The 18,601-nt window shown below is 35.4% G+C and overlaps 1 protein-coding gene across 2 annotated transcripts in view; it reads right to left on the bottom strand.

Moving 5' to 3' along the window:
- Window positions 1-18,601, bottom strand: part of ADAMTS20 (ADAM metallopeptidase with thrombospondin type 1 motif 20) — a 180,449-nt gene that overhangs the window by 53,688 nt on the left and 108,160 nt on the right. The gene's annotated exons all lie outside the window — the stretch shown is intronic.

The following is an 18,601-nucleotide window of genomic DNA, read 5'->3' as shown; positions in this document are numbered from 1 at the left end:
TGTGGGCCTGCACAGATTGGTGACTGGATTCTCTGCAGCCTGGTTACTGAGCTGACTTTAGCAGGGCAGGGTGTCCACAAGGAGCCAGTGGAGAGTGTGGGGTGGTGGCGGAGTGGGTGGTGCTCCCGCCGTGGAGAGACGGGATCCGCTTGGGGAGGTTGGGGTGTGCACACCGGGCAGGACTGTGTTGACTGTGTTTGTGGACCTGTGGGCGGCAGGGCTTGTCAGCTGCAGAAGACTTCTGCTTCTCAAAGACCCACATAGGGGGTTTGCCCCACCTTCCAAAGTCTGAAACAATTGGCTGCTCCTGTACCTGAGGCCAGCCCCACCCAGCTGCAATCCTCAGAGAGCTGACAAGAGACCTAATAGGCTAGAGGCTTACAGCAATTGTAAGGCCCTGAGCCTAACAACCTGCCACGCTAGGGGCCTACTCACTTAAAAGAATTACTGCAACACAAATGTAGTATTAGAACTTGCAGCCAGCTGTGCTGGGGCTCCCCACACCTGATAAAGAGACTGAAGGGCCCACAACAACTACAAGCAGCTGAGCATTACAACTGCTGGCCAGGAGCATAACTTGGCCTCCCTGGGCGCCTACAGGGAGAGCAAGCAGGCCATAACAGAAGGACACACGTAGCCCACATAGGGGTCACCCCTGGAACATTGAGAACTGAGGGAAGCACACTGGAAGCCTCCTAAGGCATCACTTACATAAGGTCACCTATCCAAGAACAGGAGACGTAGCTGACCTACCTAATACATAGACACAAGCACAGGGAAAAAGGCAAAATGAGGAGGCAAAAGAATACATTCCAAGTAAGGGAACAGGACAAGACCCCAGAAAAGGAACTAAGTGAAACAGAAATGAGCAACCTACCTGACAGAGAGTTCAAACTAAGAGTGTTAAGGATGCTCACGGATCTGGGGAGAAGAATAGATGAACTCAGTGACAATGTCAACAAAGAAATGGAAGATATAAAAAAGAACCAATCAGAAATGAAGAATACAATACTGGAAATGAAAAATTCATTAGAGGGACTCAAAAGCAGAGTAGAGGATACAGAAGAATGGATCTGTGAGCTGGACGAAAGACTAGAAGAAATTACCCAAGCTGAACAGCTAAAAGAGAAAAGAATTAAAAAGAGTGAGGACAGTCTAAGGGACCTCTGGGACAACATCAAGTGCACTAACATCCATGTTATAGCTGTCACGGAAGGAGTAGAGCGAGACAAGGGGGAAGAGAATCTATTTCAAGAAATAATAGATGAAAACTTCCCTAACCTAAGGAAGGAAACAGACATCCAGGTACAGGAATCACAGAGAGCCCCAAACAAGATAAACCCAAAGAGGCCCACACCAAGACACATCATAATCAAAATGTCCAGAATTAAAGATAAAGAGAGAATCCTAAAAGCCGCAAGAGAATGTCAAGTTACATACAAAGGAAACCCCATAAGGCTATCAGCTGACTTCTCAGCGGAAACTTTACAGGCAAGAAGAGAATGGCACGATATATTTAAAGTGCTAAAAGGAAAAACTTACAGCCAAGAATACTCTACCCAGCAAGGTTATCATTCAAAATGGAAGGAGAGATCAAAAATTTCCCAGACAAGCAAAAATTAAAGGAGTTTGTCACCAAGAAACCAGTGCTACAAGAAATGTTAAAGGGACTGATTTAAGGGGAAAAGAGAAGACCACAAATAGGAAAAATTATCTAGTTCCATGATAAGAACATAATGGATACAAATGCACAAAAAAGAGGTTAGATATGATATCAAAATCATAAAAGGAGGGAGGAGGGGAGTTAAAGACTACAGCTTTCAGACAGAGGTCAAACTAAAGTGACCAGCAATTCTGTATAGAAGAAGAAAGGAACAGAGACGGACTACTAAAACACTGAGAAAAAAAAAAAGTTAAAAAATGGCAGTAGGGCCGGCTCCGTGGCTTAGCGGTTAAGTGCGCGCGCTCTGATGCTGGCGGCCCGGGTTCGGATCCCGGGAGCGCCCCGAGGCACCACTTCTCCGTCCAATGCGAGGCCGAGTCCCACGTACAGCAACTAGAAGGATGTGAACCTATGACATACAACTATCTACTGGGGCTTTGGGGGGAAAAAACTGAATAAATAAAATCTTTAAAAAAGTTTTAAAAAAAAAAAAAAAAAAAAAATGGCAGTAAGTACATACTTATCAATAGCTACTTTAAACGTCAATGGACTAAATGCTCCAATTAAAAGGCATAGGGTGGCTGAATGGATAAAAAAACAAGACCCATATATATGCTGCATACGAGAGACACACTTCAGACCTAAAGACACTCACAAATTGAAAGTGAAGGGATGGAAAAAGATACTCCACGCAAATGGCAATGTAAAGAAAGCTGGGGTAGCAGTACTCATATCAGACAAAATAGACTTTAAAACAAAAACTGTGAAAACAGACAAAGAAGGGCATTACATAATGATCAAGGGAACAATTCAACAAGAGGATATAACACTTGTAAATATCTACGCACCCAATGTAGGTGCACCTAAATATATAAAGCAATTATTAACAGACATAAAAACGATAATAGACAGTAACACAATAATAGCAGAGGACTTTAACACTCCACTGACACCAACGGATAGATCATCCAAACAGAAGATCAATAAGGAAACATTGGCCTTAAATGACACACTAGAACAGATGGACCTAGTAGATATATACAGAGCATTCCATCCAAAAACTGAAGAATATACATTCTTTTCAAATGCACATGGAACATTTTCCAGGATTGATCACATATTAGGCCACAAAACAAGTCTCCATAAATTTACGAAGATTGAAATAATACCAAGTATCTTTTCTGACCACAACGGTATGAAACTAGAAATCAACTATAGGAAGAAAACCAGAAAAACCACAAATACGTGGAGATTAAACAAAATGCTACTGAACAACGACTGGGTTAATGAAGAAATCAAAGAAGAAATCAAAAAATACCTGGAGACAAATGAAAATGAAAATACTATGTGCCAGAATTTATGGGATACAGCAAAAGCGGTTCTAAGAGGGAAGTTTATAGCGATACAGGCCTATCTCAACAAACAAGAAAAATCTCAAATAAACAATCTAACAATACACCTAAAGAAGAACAAACAAAGCCCAAAATCAGTAGAAGAACTGAAATAATAAAAATCAGAGCAGAAATAAATGAAATAGAGACCAAAAAAAAATAGAAAAAATTAATAAAACCAAGAGCTGGTCTTTGAAAAGATCAACAAAATTGGCAAACATTTAGCTAGACTCACCAAGAAAAAAAGAGAGAAGGCACAAATAAGTAAAATCAGAAATGAAAGAGGAGAGGTTACAACAGACACCTCAGAAATACAAAAGATTATAAGAGAATACTATGAAAAGCTATATGCCAACCAATTCAACAATCTGGACGAAATGGATAAAATCTTAGAATCCTACAACCTTCCAAAACTGGATCAAGAAGAAGTAGAGAATTTAAATAGACCAATCACCAGTAAGGAGATCGAAACAGTAATCACAAAACTCCCCAAAACTAAAAGTCCAGGACCAGACCGCTTCCCTGGTGAATTCTACCAAACATTCAAAGAAGACTTAATACCTATCCTTCTCAAACTCTTCCAAAAAATTGAGGAGGGGGGGAAGCTCCCTAACTCATTCTACGCAGCTGACATTACCCTGATACCAAAACCAGACAAGGACAACACAAAAAAAGAAAATTACAGGCCAATATCACTGATGAACATCGATGCAAAAATCCTCAACAAAATACTAGCAAATCGCATACAACAATATGTTAAAAAGATTATACACCATCATCAAGTGGGATTTATTCCAGGTATGCAGGGATGGTTCAACACTCACAAATCAATCAACGTAATACACCACTTTAATAAAATGAAGAATAAAAATCACATGATCATCTCAATAGATGCAGAGAAACCATTTGACAAGATACAGCATCCATTTATGATAAAAACTCTGAATAAAATGGATATAGAAGGAAAGTACCTCAACATAATTAAGACCATATATGACAAACCCACAGCTAATATCATCCTCAATGGTGAAAAACTGAAAGCTATCCCTCTAAGAACAGGCACCAGACAAGGATGCCCACTGTCACCACTCCTATTTAACATAGTACTGGAAGTCCCAGCCAGAGCACTCAGGCAAGAGAAAGAAATAAAAGGGATCCAAATTGGAAAGGAAGAAGTGAAACTGTCACTATTTGCAGATGACATGATTTTATATATAGAAAACCCTAAAGAATCCACCAGAAAACTTTTAGAAGTAATAAACAAATACAATAAAGTTGCAGGATACAAAATCAACATACAAAAGTCAGTTGCATTTCTATACACTAACAACGAAGTAGCAGAAAGAGAAATTAAGAATACCATCCCATTTACAATTGCAACAAAAGGAATAAAATACCTAGGAATAAACTTAACCAAAGAGGTCAAAGATCTGTACACCAAAAACTATAAAACATTTCTGAAAGAAATTGAAGAAGACACAAAGAAATGGAAAGATATTCCGTGCTCTTGGATTGGAAGAATTAACATAGTTAAGATGTCCATACTTCCTAAAACCATCTATAGATTCAATGCAATCCCTATCAAAGTTCCAACAACATTTTTCACAGAAATAGAACAAAGAATCCTAAAATTTATATGGAACAACAAAAGATCCCGAATAGCTAAAGGAATCCTGAGAAAAAACAACAAAGCTGGAGGTATCACACTCCCTGATTTCAAAATAGACTACAAAGCTATAGTAACCAAAACAGCATGGTACTGGCACAAAAACAGACACACAGATCAATGGAATAGAATCGAAAGCCCAGAAATAAACCCACACATCTATGGACAGCTAATCTTTGACAATGGAGCCAAGAACATACAATGGGGAAAAGAAAGTCTCTTCAACAAATGGTGTTGGGAAAACTGGATAGCCACATGTAAAAAAATCAAAGTAGACCCTTACCTTACACCATGCACAAAAATTAACTCCAAATGGATTAAAGACTTGAATGTAAGACCTGAAACTGTGAAACTTCTAGAAGAAAACATAGGCAGTACACTCTTCTACATCGGTCTTAGCAACATCTTTTCAAACACCATGTCTGACCGGGCAAGAGAAACAATAGAAAAAAAAAACAAATGGGACTACATCAAACTAAAAAGCTTCTGCACAGCAAAGGAAACCATCAACAAAACGAAAAGACAACCTAACAATTGGGAGAAGATATTTGCAAACCATACATCTGATAAGGGCTTAATCTCCAAAATATATAAAGAACTCATGCATCTCAACAACAAAAAAACTACCAACCCAATTAAAAAATGAGCAAAAGACCTGAACAGACATTTCTCCAAAGAAGATATACAGATGGCCAACAGACACATGAAAAGATGTTCAAAATCACTAACTATCAGGGAAACGCAAATCAAAACTACAATGAGATATCACCTCACACCCGTCAGAATGGCTATAATTAACAACACCAGAAACAACATGTGTTGGAGAGGATGTGGAGAGAAGGGAACTCTCATACACTGCTGGTGGGAGTGCAAACTGGTGCAGCCACTATGGAAAACAGTATGGAGATTGCTCAAAAAATCAAGGATAGAACTACCATACGATCCAGCTATTCCACTGTTGGGTATTTATCCAAAGAACTTGAAAACACCAATGCGTAAAGATACATGCACCCCTGTGTTCATTGCAGCGTTATTCACAATAGCCAAGACTTGGAAGCAACCTAAGTGCCCATCAAGGGACAAATGGATAAAGAAGCTGTGGTATATATACACAATAGAATACTACTCATCCATAAGAAATGATGAAATCCAGCCATTTGTGACAACATGGATGGATATTGAGGGCATAATGCAAAGTGAAATAAGTCAGAGGGAGAAGGTCAAATACCGTATGATTTCCTCCATTAAGTAGTAGATAATAACAACAATAAACAAACACATAGGGAGAGAGATTGGATTGGTGGTTGCCGGGGGGGGGGGCGGGGAGGGAGGGGGATGAAGGGAATGGTTCTGTACATGTGTGTGGTGATGGGTTGTAGTTGGTGTTTTGGCGGTCAACATGATGTAATCTGTGCAGAAGTGGAGTTGTAGTGATGTACATCTTAAATTTTTACAATGTTGTAAACCAATGTTGCTGCAATAAACAAAAAATTTTTAAAAAAAATCAAAGATGAGTGAAAAGAGTTCACAGGATGAGAGAATGGTACAGTTGGGTTAAGTTCATCCAGGACAGATCAGAAGAAGAAGATTGGGGTGGGGGGTTCTAGGAGTAGTCTAGGAAAGAGGAACTATCTGAGCATTTAGAAAAAATATTCATAGAGACTTACATATCTATTCAAGCACTTGAGAGAAAAAATAGTGATTGGAACATTAAAAAACTAAGCAAATTTTTAAATGAAGCAATTATTAACTCCAGGAAAATCAAAGAGTTGTACAAGAAAGGAGCAGTGCTTCAAAGTACACTACTTGGCTCCACACTGACATAGAGAGCACTGACTACTGACTTCATCAAAACTTATTTTGGTAGATACGATTGTGGAATTAGTGGTCTGTATAAGAGAGTTAAATTCTCAACCTCTGTAAAAGGAAGTAAATAGGTAATTTTTTTGACATATTAAGAAATAGCAGAATAAGCCTATTATTTGGAAATATGGAGGTAACTATCAGAAGACATAGATAAAAAGATGAGGGGCCAGCCCCGTGGTGTAGTGGTTAAGTTCCGCATGTTCCACTTTGGTAGCCCATGTTCGGGGGTTTGGATCCCAGGCATGGACTTACACCACTCATCAGCCATGCGTGGCAGTGAACTACATACAAAATAGAGGAAGACTGGCACAGATGTTAGCTAATCTTCCTCAAGGAAAAATAAAAAATGAAAGACTATTTCTGGGGTAGGAAAGACTGCAACAAGAGGTAGCTCTTTTTCATCAGCCTTTTGGTACCATTTCTTTTTAAGCTATGTACATGTGTAACATTGATAAGACTTAACTCAAAACTATAATCAATGATATTTGGTTCCTTAATGCAGATCAATGTCAAACTAGAGGGCTGCCTCTACTGATATGCTCTAGAGCTCTAGATCTGTCCTATTGTGCAGGAAACTTAATTACTTTATGAAGACATGAAAAGCATTCTTCCCAATTTGCTTGTGACCAAGTTGGGAGGACTTAATAAAAAGTTAGATATGAGAATTTAAAAATACATGAATCCAGCCTATCATGGAAAATATAAACATCTCTACACTTTGGCTTAAAGATATTACCTACTGCTAAGGATAAATAAAATATGATTTTATTACAGTATCATATACTATACATATAGGTTTATACTAATGTATAAGAAAACTGGATGACTACTAAGAACTGAAATTGGATGCAATATTGACTATATTGAGCACAGTGTTCATAACATGGGTGGCAATATTCATTACAGCTATATTCTCTACAGTTAGACCATTTTTGCTGATAAATGAAATTCCAGATGACACATTTTGAGAGGGTCATTAACAAAAGAGATTGAGATGATTAAAGAGTTAAACTAAATATATCTATTTAACCAGGAAAACAGAAAGAGAAGAATAGCTGTCTTCAAACATTTGCCCTGTGGCTTTGATACATTCTTACTTTAAGGTACAGAATGAGAATTACAGGTGACTCTCTCTCTCTCTGTCTCTCTCTCTCTCTCTCTCTCTCTCTCTCTCTCTCTCTCTATATATATATATATATATATATATATATATATATATGTATACATGAAATATATATATATTTCAGTTTCAGCTCAAAATGAAGAACAACAATCATGGAGTTTTCCTAAAAATAAGTGGCTATATTGTGTTATGGTGTGGTTCCCAACTTTAGAAAAGTTCGCTAGACATGGAAACTGTGTACTTCAGTTGAGAAACTTGTTGAAATAATTTATGCTTTGTGTAGAAGAATAAAAAAGAGGAAATTGAGCCAGCCCTAATGGCCTAGCAGTTAAAGTTCAGTGAGCTCCACTTCAGCTGCCCAGATTCAGTTCTTGGGCACAGAAACACACAACTGGTGTGTCAGTAGCCATGCTGTGGTGGCGGCTCACATAGAAAAACCAGAAGAACTTACAACTACACACAACTATGTACTGGGGCTTTCAGTGGGGGGGGGAGGGAGGGAAGAAGAAAAAAAAAGAGGAAGATTGGCAACAGATGTTAGCTTAGGGCAAATCTTCCTCTGCAATCCCCTGCAAAATAAAGAAAAAGGAGGGGCGAATCAACAGTCTCTCACAATTTTAAAGATATGATATCAAAAAAAAAAGAGAAAAGCATTTTTTAAATATTTCAAGGATCACAATAATTTAATTCTTTAGATATATATTTATGGGTTTATTAAAAAATTGTGTTGTTTACTCAAATGAGAAAATACAAATTTATGCATACCTGAATTATGGGGCATCCTTTGGTAGAAGGAGAATATGCCATCCTTTAGTTCTTAAGAACTATCAAGTAAATCTCACAGTTTCATATTGTCTCTTTTACTATGACATCGGATATCTGAATGAAATCCTGTATTCTCAGACTTAAATTTTAGTTTCTGATAAAACAGATTTCCAAAAAGAATCTGCTTTTTATTATCGTAATCACAAGCTAAAATCTCCCCAACTTTTAAAAAGTTCTCTAGCGTTTTCCTAAGCATTAAAAAACATATACGGAAACATCTTCCCAATCTATAAGAAAGTTTTATTCACAACAGTTTTCTCCATGTTTTGACTTAAAAAGTAACTATAAAAAATTCTTATAACTTGAGAGTGACACAGAAAAACTTGAAGACAATGCTTAATTTTATCAAAACAAACAATATCTCCAAAGCTCTCCTCAGTATAGACCATAATCTTAAATGGCCTACTTTAGCATATCTAAATAAATGGAATAGCTTATTAACACAATACAAATTTGGATATTAAGGTGATTTTTTTAGGTGTAAATAATGTATCACTAAAATAGCTAGACTTTCTACCAAAATATGCCCACACATTAAAAATGTTGAAATAATTTTGAGAATTCTAAACTTAAAAAGGGCAGAAACCACATCTATAAGTGTTTACTGAATAAACGCTGTGTAGAAAAAAAATATATGAGCAAATATATACAGCAAAGACCTTTTCAACATGCAATCTGTTTTGTCTGAATGAAGTAGAGTTAAATGACCTATAGCTCTACAAAAATCACAGACAGGAAAGCTTCATGTAATAGAGCTCTTTCTTCAAGATTTTGGTTGTTGTTGTTCTGATTTTATAAGGTACCCTGTGGATCAGCAGAGATAAGGGCTGCCTCCTGGTTTCATCTAAAATTGAGCTCTTGCCAATGTTAGCAGAGAAACGCTGATGTGGAGACAGGAGTCTTCGTGAGCTGCTATTGCTGAGCCTGTTCCCTGACACTGAAGCGATGTCCAGGGGTGAGGGAAGAGCCAAGCGCCTGATTATCTTCCCTATTCCTAGATGCTAAAATTCTCCTAAGGCTCATGAATAAATAATACAGAGGTTTCCCTCAGATGGAAGGATGTGAACTTTCTCTGGTGGAGAAATTGGGAGTCATTTTTTATTAGTGTGGCAGTATAAATTTCTTTTTATTCTCCTAAAAAGAATGTATTCTCACAGGCTACACATTACTACTTACACAATATAATTTGCACATTTTACTTCTCACACTGTATTTAAGGATACCCCAAACAGAACGATTAATCATTAATCACACAAAATGCTTTCTGGTTCTACCTACTGAATATTATTACATTTGGGTTTATGATGGGTAAAATCTACTATAATAGAAGAAAAAAACTTTTGTGAATATTTGTTTATACCCTGAAAAAAATTACAGGCTAGAAATAGAAATGGTTCTACCATTGGCAAGTCATTTTCCGACAGTTTTAATGATTGCACCAAAGTTCTCTTCCCCAGAAATCTGACTGCTTGCTACAGTATTTCCAGTTATGTTATCTATATTTTGGAACTAGTTTAGAGTAGTATTTCTTGCTATTAGTAAATATCCCATAAAAAGGAGCATTTGTCTCAAAAATAGTCATCTCTTTAAATGTGTTTGTCTTTTACCAGCTGTAACATGTAATATCTCCTATCTCCTGATCATTCATATTTTTTACATCTAGTGCTATGTAAATATCACTAACACACAGTATCTGCTATGTAAATATCTACTGAATGAATAAACTTAATAGAAATTCATGAAGATTATAAATTTAAAAGTCTGATAATATCAAGTGTTGACAAGGATGTGGAGCAATTGGAATTCTCATACAACCACCTTAGAAAACTGTCTGATAGTATTTACTAAACCTGAACCTATGCATACACTAAGATTCAACTCCTGTCCACATACCTAACAGATCTGCATAAACATGTTCACCAAAAAATACACATGAGAAATATTCCCTTTATACAAGTTCCATTTATATCAAGTTCAAAGGCAGGCAAACTTATCTATGATATTTGATGTCAGAATAGGGGTTGTGGGATAATAGTTTGGGGGATAGTGACTGAAAGGAGGGACATGGGGGAATTTCCGGGGTGATGTTCTTGGTTTGGTGCTGACTACACAGGCGTGTCCACTTTGGAAAATTCATTGAAATGTACCTTTATGATTTGAAATTTAGCTGGAAGTCACATTTCCATAAAAGTTTACAGAAAAAAAAAAACCTCCAGTCCAAATTGATTTCCCTTATACTAGAGTATAACTTGCTTCAGTAGATCTTATTTCAGGTTGTTCAATGTGCTATTAGCCTTATCTACTGTATTTGGATTTTTAGCTCCTTGAGGAAAGATAATTAGTACTTACTATTGGATAAGTGATAATAACGAGCAAAATATATTGGGCCTGTATGTAAATGGGCCCTGTGCAAACCACTTTACCTATTGTTCCATTTAATCCTAAAGAATGTCTTTAGGTAGTCACTATTTTTATCCTAAGAAAACAAAATCTTGCCAATGTTAAGTAACTTGTCAAAGGTCACTCAGTTAAGTAATAGCAGTCTTGACTCAACCAGGCATTCTAAAACCACAACTCTTCCTCTAACCACAAGATCTAAGGTAGACTTGAAATTTTCAGCAGGCTTAATAATGATCTCTCTTCAAACTCCCTTAGTAAATGAAAGCTTACCTTTCTCTTGAAGTCAAGATTATATTTTCCTACAAGAGACTCATATAAAACCAGGTTATGCACCATCAAATGAGCCCCTCAATTTGCAGTTTGTAATCCTGGTACTCTCAAATTAACTTCTTGACTCATTGCCCAAACTTTTTACTCTCTTCAAGCCCAAACTTAAGTGATCTCAAAGTTATCCATCATGACTTTCTCAACTTTATTCTCCTGATGATAAACTTCATAACAAGATGTTCCCTTATACATCTTTTCCTCCCTTATCCAAATGCCATCTCATCTTTTGACCAAAAATAGTCCCATCAGTCTCTCCTCTACTGGCTTCTTCTAATCCACAATTTGAGGGTTGTGAGTAATCTATAAAAATGTGATGAATAACTGAATGAACGGTCCCTAAATCATCACCCTAAACTTTTAGCAGAGCCTCCTCTTGTACCTCCTCTCCAGTCTGTCATATTTTCAATGTACTTATATTTTATGATGAGAATTGCCTACTAATCTTCCTAAAACACAGCTATCGCCACTCCAAAAAATTCAGGGTTTTATATACTTATAGAATTTTTAAAATTTCTTAAGCATGATCCTTATTGATCCTCCTTGATATGGCCCCAACTCATATTTCTAACCTTATGCCTACCCCTTGTTTCTCACAAATCAATTGGTAATAGTTGAATTGAACTACTTTTTCTGGCCTCTGGTTTTGCTCATGATGGTCTCCTACCTGATACCTCCTTTCCCACTCGAATCCTATCCAACAAGGCCTATGCCTTCCCTTCCATAAATCCTTACATGTTTCTCTAACTGGATGCATATTTTCTGACTTTCCATGACATCCATTTCTACCTTGTTAGTTACTTGTGTGTATATTTAACTTCCCCTAGACTGTGAGTCCTTTAGGAACAGTATCATTCTATGTGTTACTGAACCTTTATGCCTCATAGGAATCTATGAGTATCTAAGTCAAAGTCTTTCAAAAGTGTTATCTCCAAGGTGGCAAGGTGATTCAATGGAGTAGCACGGTTTTTTTTTTTTTTTATAATTTCTGTTCATATTTATCTATGAAAGCAAGCTTTAGTATATGAGGTTATATGTCAGCCTGACATATAACATGTATAATACATTAGGTACCCTGACAGAAAGGGAGATCTCTCTGCCATTCACTTTCAGTGTACCCACTGCAGTTCACCCATGTTCACTTAAGATAAATGGCTTATATCATATGTATAAATTCAATACTCCAATGAGATGAGTGCCATGACAAACTGCTCATACTGGTGTTTATTTTAGTGTTAAGCCCACAGGGTTTTGCTGGTTGTCTTCAAACTACCAAATGGCTGTAAAGATGAACTACCAATGTTTTTTATTACAAAAAGAGGCTTGTTCCAAATTTCATTTTTTTCTATGATAATTATAAAAGTGTGATACCTAGTCCATACTTAAAAAATAGATCCATAATCTTTCTTTTAAGGTAGAGGAGACATTTAAGAGTGGATGAGAAAGCAATTGTTTTTGGAAACTCCTTCTCCTAAGAAGAGGACATTTTGAAATGTGTGCAAGTGTTTCTAGTGTTATGTGATTTTGTTACTGTAAACAATATGCCAACTATAGAAACTCTCAAATGCATACTTTTAGAACTTTGAAGCAAAATTTTCTAATTTGTTTAAATGCCTTCCAAATCTTTCAAAGTTTCATTGAGTTTTGTTTTTGTGTGTGTGTTTGAGGAAGATCAGCCCTGAGCTAACATCTGTACCTATCTTCTCCTACTTTATATGGGATACAGCCACAGCACGACTTGACAAGCAGTGCGTCAGTGTGCGCCTGGGATCCGAACCTGCGAACCTGGGCCGCCAAGGCAGAGCACACGCACTTAACTGCTGCGCCACCGGGCCAGCCCTTCATTGAGTTTTAATGCTCCTTCAGTATTTTTCAAGAACTGAATAACACCATGGAAAATGGAAACTTGTCAAATTTCAATACATTTTTTTTGAATAACTGGTATATTGGATTTAAAATCAGTTACTGGTATGTAACAGAAACATCCAGCGATAAACTTTGCTATATGGAGGTATGTATTTTTGAGAGGTAATTTTTTCATCTATGGAAGCTACTGAAATCATATATTAGAATAAACCAGATTTTCGAACTGCTATAACAGTGTTGAACCAGGATTTTCAAAAGTAATGAAACATATTCTACCACTTTAATAATGAGATGACTATAACAATGGTTCAGTGAGAAGTTATTCATAAAATGAAAATTATATTTAATATTAAATATTCATCTTATGCTTTTAAATTCATGTTTGTATATGTTCTATAAATCACATATTTATATATTTGTTTGCAATGTATAAATATATAATAAAAATATGAATACATGCTCAAAATATGTTATTGGGAAATATATAAATCAAGTGTCTATAAAATGTCTAACAATAGATTCTAAAATATTGTTGGATTCTTGTGAGTATATAGGAACTAAAATGATTTTCTCAAACTACTGACAGCTGACAAAATTATAACAAAAATTAGGGTATCTAAATGCACTAGTATTAACAATGCCTATATATCTTACATAAACAGTCTCATCACACAGCACATAACATTGTAGAATACTGAGAATATTTTCTTCTAAAACATCTAAAAATCTATTTCCAAAAATTCTTAAACATTCTAAAGCATTATGCCTGGGAAAATAGAATTACCATGGAAACATGGCCATTTTCATTAATATAGACAAGGAAAAATATAGCATATCACCATCTCACACTGAGCTTTTTTTGGTTATTTTAAACTCTACATTCTGGGCCGGCCCCGTGGCTTAGCGGTTAAGTGCTCACGCTCCGCTACTGGCGGCCCGGGTTCGGATCCCAGGCGCGCACCGACGCACCGCTTCTCCGGCCATGCTGAGGCCACGTGCCACATACAGCAACTAGAAGGATGTGTAGCTGTGACATACAACTATCTACTGGGGCTTTGGGGAAAAAAATGGAGGAGGATTGGCAATAGATGTTAGCTCAGAGCCAGTCTTCCTCAGCAGAAAGAGGAGGATTAGCACGGGTGTTAGCTCAGGGCTGATCTTCCTCAGAAAAATAAATAAATAAATAAATAAAATAAACTCTACATTCTAACTTCATTCAACATAACACACTCACTGTCTCTTCTTTTACAATTTCATCATCAGATTTCTACTTAATTTTTCCTAGGTCATACATTTCAAACCTGCAAGGCCCATTCGTGTCTCCAAAATTATTTTCAGAGCCTCATATCTAGAGCAAACTATAAATCAGTCCACGTTCTCCCTTTTGGTGAGGCACGAAATCAATGTACGCAAAGAAGGAAGATGATGCGATTATGCAAAGACTAAACTATTCTTCTAGCATAGGGACTTAGGACACCACTCATTTCTTGCTAGGTTATAATGTAATAAATCCTACCAGTTTAGGCTTTCTAGAAGGATCTACTGGCAGAATTATTGTGTCAAGTATAAGTCTCATTACTAATTCTTAATTAGAACCTATTAAGCCCCCAATATTATGAGTCTTCAATATTATAAATCACATAGTTGTTACAGAAATGAGACAGGAATCCCATTCTGCATTCTGATCATCTATTTAATACATTCATCGCTAAACTGTAAACTCCTTGTACACAGGGATTATGCCTGATTTATCTCCAGTGACTAGCACAATGCCTAACATGTAGGGAATGCTCATAATTTGGGGGAGAGTCAATGAGTACCATAGAAAGATATGGTAATAATTATAATAAATGGAAACATTATTTCAATACTTAATAAAGATGTCTATGATAAATTTGGAATAAAATAGATTTCCAACATTACTATGCTCATGTGTCTTTTCCAAATTTAAGAAAATAACTAATTAATATAAATGGTTTTACTGAACACTTTACAAAGAATCGACAGTTTCTTGAAACCATTTCACTACACGTTACCTTGTTCCCCTGGCTGCTGCTGCCCTTAGGAGCAATGAAAGCAGTAAAAAGTTTCTTCCTGAATGCATTCCACCTTGCGTGGGGGCTATAGTGGAAGAAGCAGCCCAATCCCTCTGCTCAGACCCTCAACGTTCCTTTGTTACACAAAGCTGTTAAATTGACAAACTGCAGATTTACTGGGTGTGTGCCACTACCACATGCTCATTTCTCAAAGTGCTTCTGTTTGTTGCATTCCACTGTATCATATTAGAGATTTAGTACAGTGTATATATGTATTTTTACACAATGCTATAGAAGAGTATTTTTTTAAAAAACACTTTGGGAGAAAGCACTAGAATCAAGGGGGTTCAAGTATCAAGTTTTCATTTTTTAAAACAATTTTCTCATTTTTGGAGAAAAAACATTTAATGGAAGAAAATATTCTCTTTACTCCTGTTGGATCATCAGGACACACCAGAACACAATGAAATACACATTATTTTTTTATCAAATATGATTTCATTCTACACAGGAAATAAAAATATTCTAAGAAAATGAATCACTTAAATGAGACAGTGGGAAAAAAGAAATATAAATTTACTTAAAGAGCATTCACTGGATGAGAAAAGAAGAATAAAACTTTTACTCACCTTTTAAAGACTGTCTTGGTCAGGAGCACATATATTTTTAACTTACTAAATAAGTTTGTTTATATCGTAAATTTTTATTCATGGTGTATAATATATAAAAAGAAAAAATATAAAAATGTCTAGCATTTAAAAATTGATAGCTAAACAATGAACCTTATATTTTTAAATACCAATGTTAGTTTTTAACAGAATTAGCTGAAAAATAGCAGCTTATACATATACTTAGTATAATTATAAAAACATACACTATTCAACAATTACATGTTTAATAAGAGAAATTAACAGTTTGTTACTTAAGAAAAATACCACCAAAAGAAAAGAGGCATTCATTACAATACAGGATCTGTGACTTAAAACATTTTAGGTATTGATCCAAAGAGTAAAAATACAACATACATATGAATTATGCAAAGCACAAAGCCATAACACATCATTAATAAGCAAGGGTTAAAATACAATCATTTCACATTGACTAATCACAAAAATACAGTCATTAAATTAACAGACATAGGTTAAGATTTATTTATTCCTTTCTTTAATCATGCTTATTAATTATTACAACACAAGATTTCCCACAACGTGGAGAAAATTTAAATGCATATTTACAACTTTCTTCCTAGTTACATATTAATGATTTAGCACTTCATATTTTCATTTTGCTTTAAAATGAAATGTGTTTGAGATTTCATGTCATTCATATATATGTACACACATACGTATTCTTAATTTCCTAACCTGATGAACAGGATCTGCTGAAATTAAACTTACCCATGAAAGAATATTAATCTGATATGTTAATAAGAGGTATTTTGAAGTTTGGATAATATGTGGCAATACTGAAAGAGGTAAAGGGTTATATCTGGTTTTAACAACAAAACTTCAGATCCCTTAAACCCTTTTAATATAAAAGGCTAATTTAAGGAATAAAATTCTTCATATAATAAAAGAAATCCAGGCACTCTAATGATACATATGTACTTTATACCTATAAAAAGTAAATAAATAAGTGTAAACATTCTAATAAACATTTATTGTGATTTCTAAAATTTCATCTTCAACTTATCAAAAAAGATATAGTTCTACACTAGTGCAAAGACAATTATTCAATGAACTCCTTTTGGAATAGACATGTAGTAAACAATGAAGAATTGTGTACTTCTGTCTTACTATTTTGTAATTTGTGTTTATTGTTTTCTTGGTCATGTGTTTTTGTGAGGTTGAAAAAGTTATCTGTGCATAGGACTTGAATGAACATTCGGGTTTTTCACTTATGACATCATTTACATACAAAAACTAGCATGACACAAATGTATTGGTAAATAGTATTAGATACATTCCAACCCAACAGATAAACATTGTGTGATGTTGTACACCTTAGACTTACACAATGTTATATGCCAATTATATCTCAATAAAGCTGGGGAAAAAATCGTGTGACTACCATAGTGACTATGTAGAGAAGGTTGATAAACCTTAAAATGTTTTACAATGTAAAAAAAAGGGATCAAAAACTTCTAAAACTGACCCCAAATGAGTATTTATAGTTCTAATACTCTATAACCTTAAGTACATTTTATGTTAAATGTAAAAAGCATTATATTATTTATTAAATAGAATAGGGGTCAGCAAACTTTTCCCAGAAAGGGGCAAATAGTAAATATTTCAGGCTTTGAGGACCATGTAGTCTCTATTGCAGCTAATCAACTCTGCTTTGTAGCGCAAAAGCAGCCATAGATAATACATTAAAAAACGTGCATGACTGTGTACCAATAAAACTTATTTACAAAAACAGGCAATGAGCCAGATTTGATCCATGGGCCATAGTTTGCTGATCCCTGAAATACAAAATCTGACTCAAAAACTATTTTAAGTACTTCAATACCTAGCACAAAGCAGGAGACATAAGTGAATGTTTAATGCTTTGTGAATTAATAAAGTCATGAATAAGTAGAGAAAATAAAACCTTTGTGCTCAGAAACAAATGCTATTACAATTCAATCTCTAACTAGTGGTTAGGAGTCTGTTCCCTAATGGGTGCAAAATTCCAAGAAGGTTATCCACAGCCTTATTAAGAACCAGGCTTGCAAACTAAAATCAATAAAATGAAAGAAAATGTAACAGAGATATAGTAAAGAGAAAATGAATTTTTCTAACAAAAAATGGTATCTTTTTGTGGTGAGTTCCTACGGTATTTCAAATCTTCCCAGCTAGATTGTAAACTCCATAGGGTTTATTATCACTAGTACAGTCTTTATTATCTCTAGCACAGTGCCTAGGATATAGTAGATGGTCAGGACACATTTTACTAAGTAAATATGTGAATGCTTTCTATGGGAAAATAAGTTTTTTGTTAGTTCCCACAAAGTGATGGTTCTCTGACGTAATAATTTAAGACCCTCCTATAAAGTTCAAATGTTCTGTTGTTTCATATCAGTCACACTGACTATGAAGATAAATTTCAGCCTGAACTAGAACTTGACCTACGCTTCAAGTGGCATGAGTTGAAACTTGGGTTTACATCTCATTGTGAAGCTTTGACTTGGGCAAAGCAAGGCATCAGTGTTGGTTATAAAACCAGAGTTATAATTATTTTCCAAATAAAGAATTAACTTTATAAATGTAATTATAAATAGATTACAGACTCAAATCAGTTTTTTACCTGAAAGAAGTATACTTGGTTTTTCGTGATTTAAAATATCAAAAGTGACCAAAATGCTAATTTCAGTATATTTATATATTGTTGTTCAAAGCCTGGCTATTTAAAAAATTCTAGAGAAAATAAACCATTCATGAACAACATTTATGAATTTTA

The sequence above is a fragment of the Ceratotherium simum genome, chromosome 17, assembly GCF_057802395.1.
Source record: "Ceratotherium simum simum isolate JZ-2026a chromosome 17, ASM5780239v1, whole genome shotgun sequence".
Taxonomy (NCBI): domain Eukaryota; kingdom Metazoa; phylum Chordata; class Mammalia; order Perissodactyla; family Rhinocerotidae; genus Ceratotherium; species Ceratotherium simum.
The sequence above is the reverse complement of the archived record's forward strand: the minus strand, read 5'-3'. Positions and strand labels throughout refer to the sequence as shown.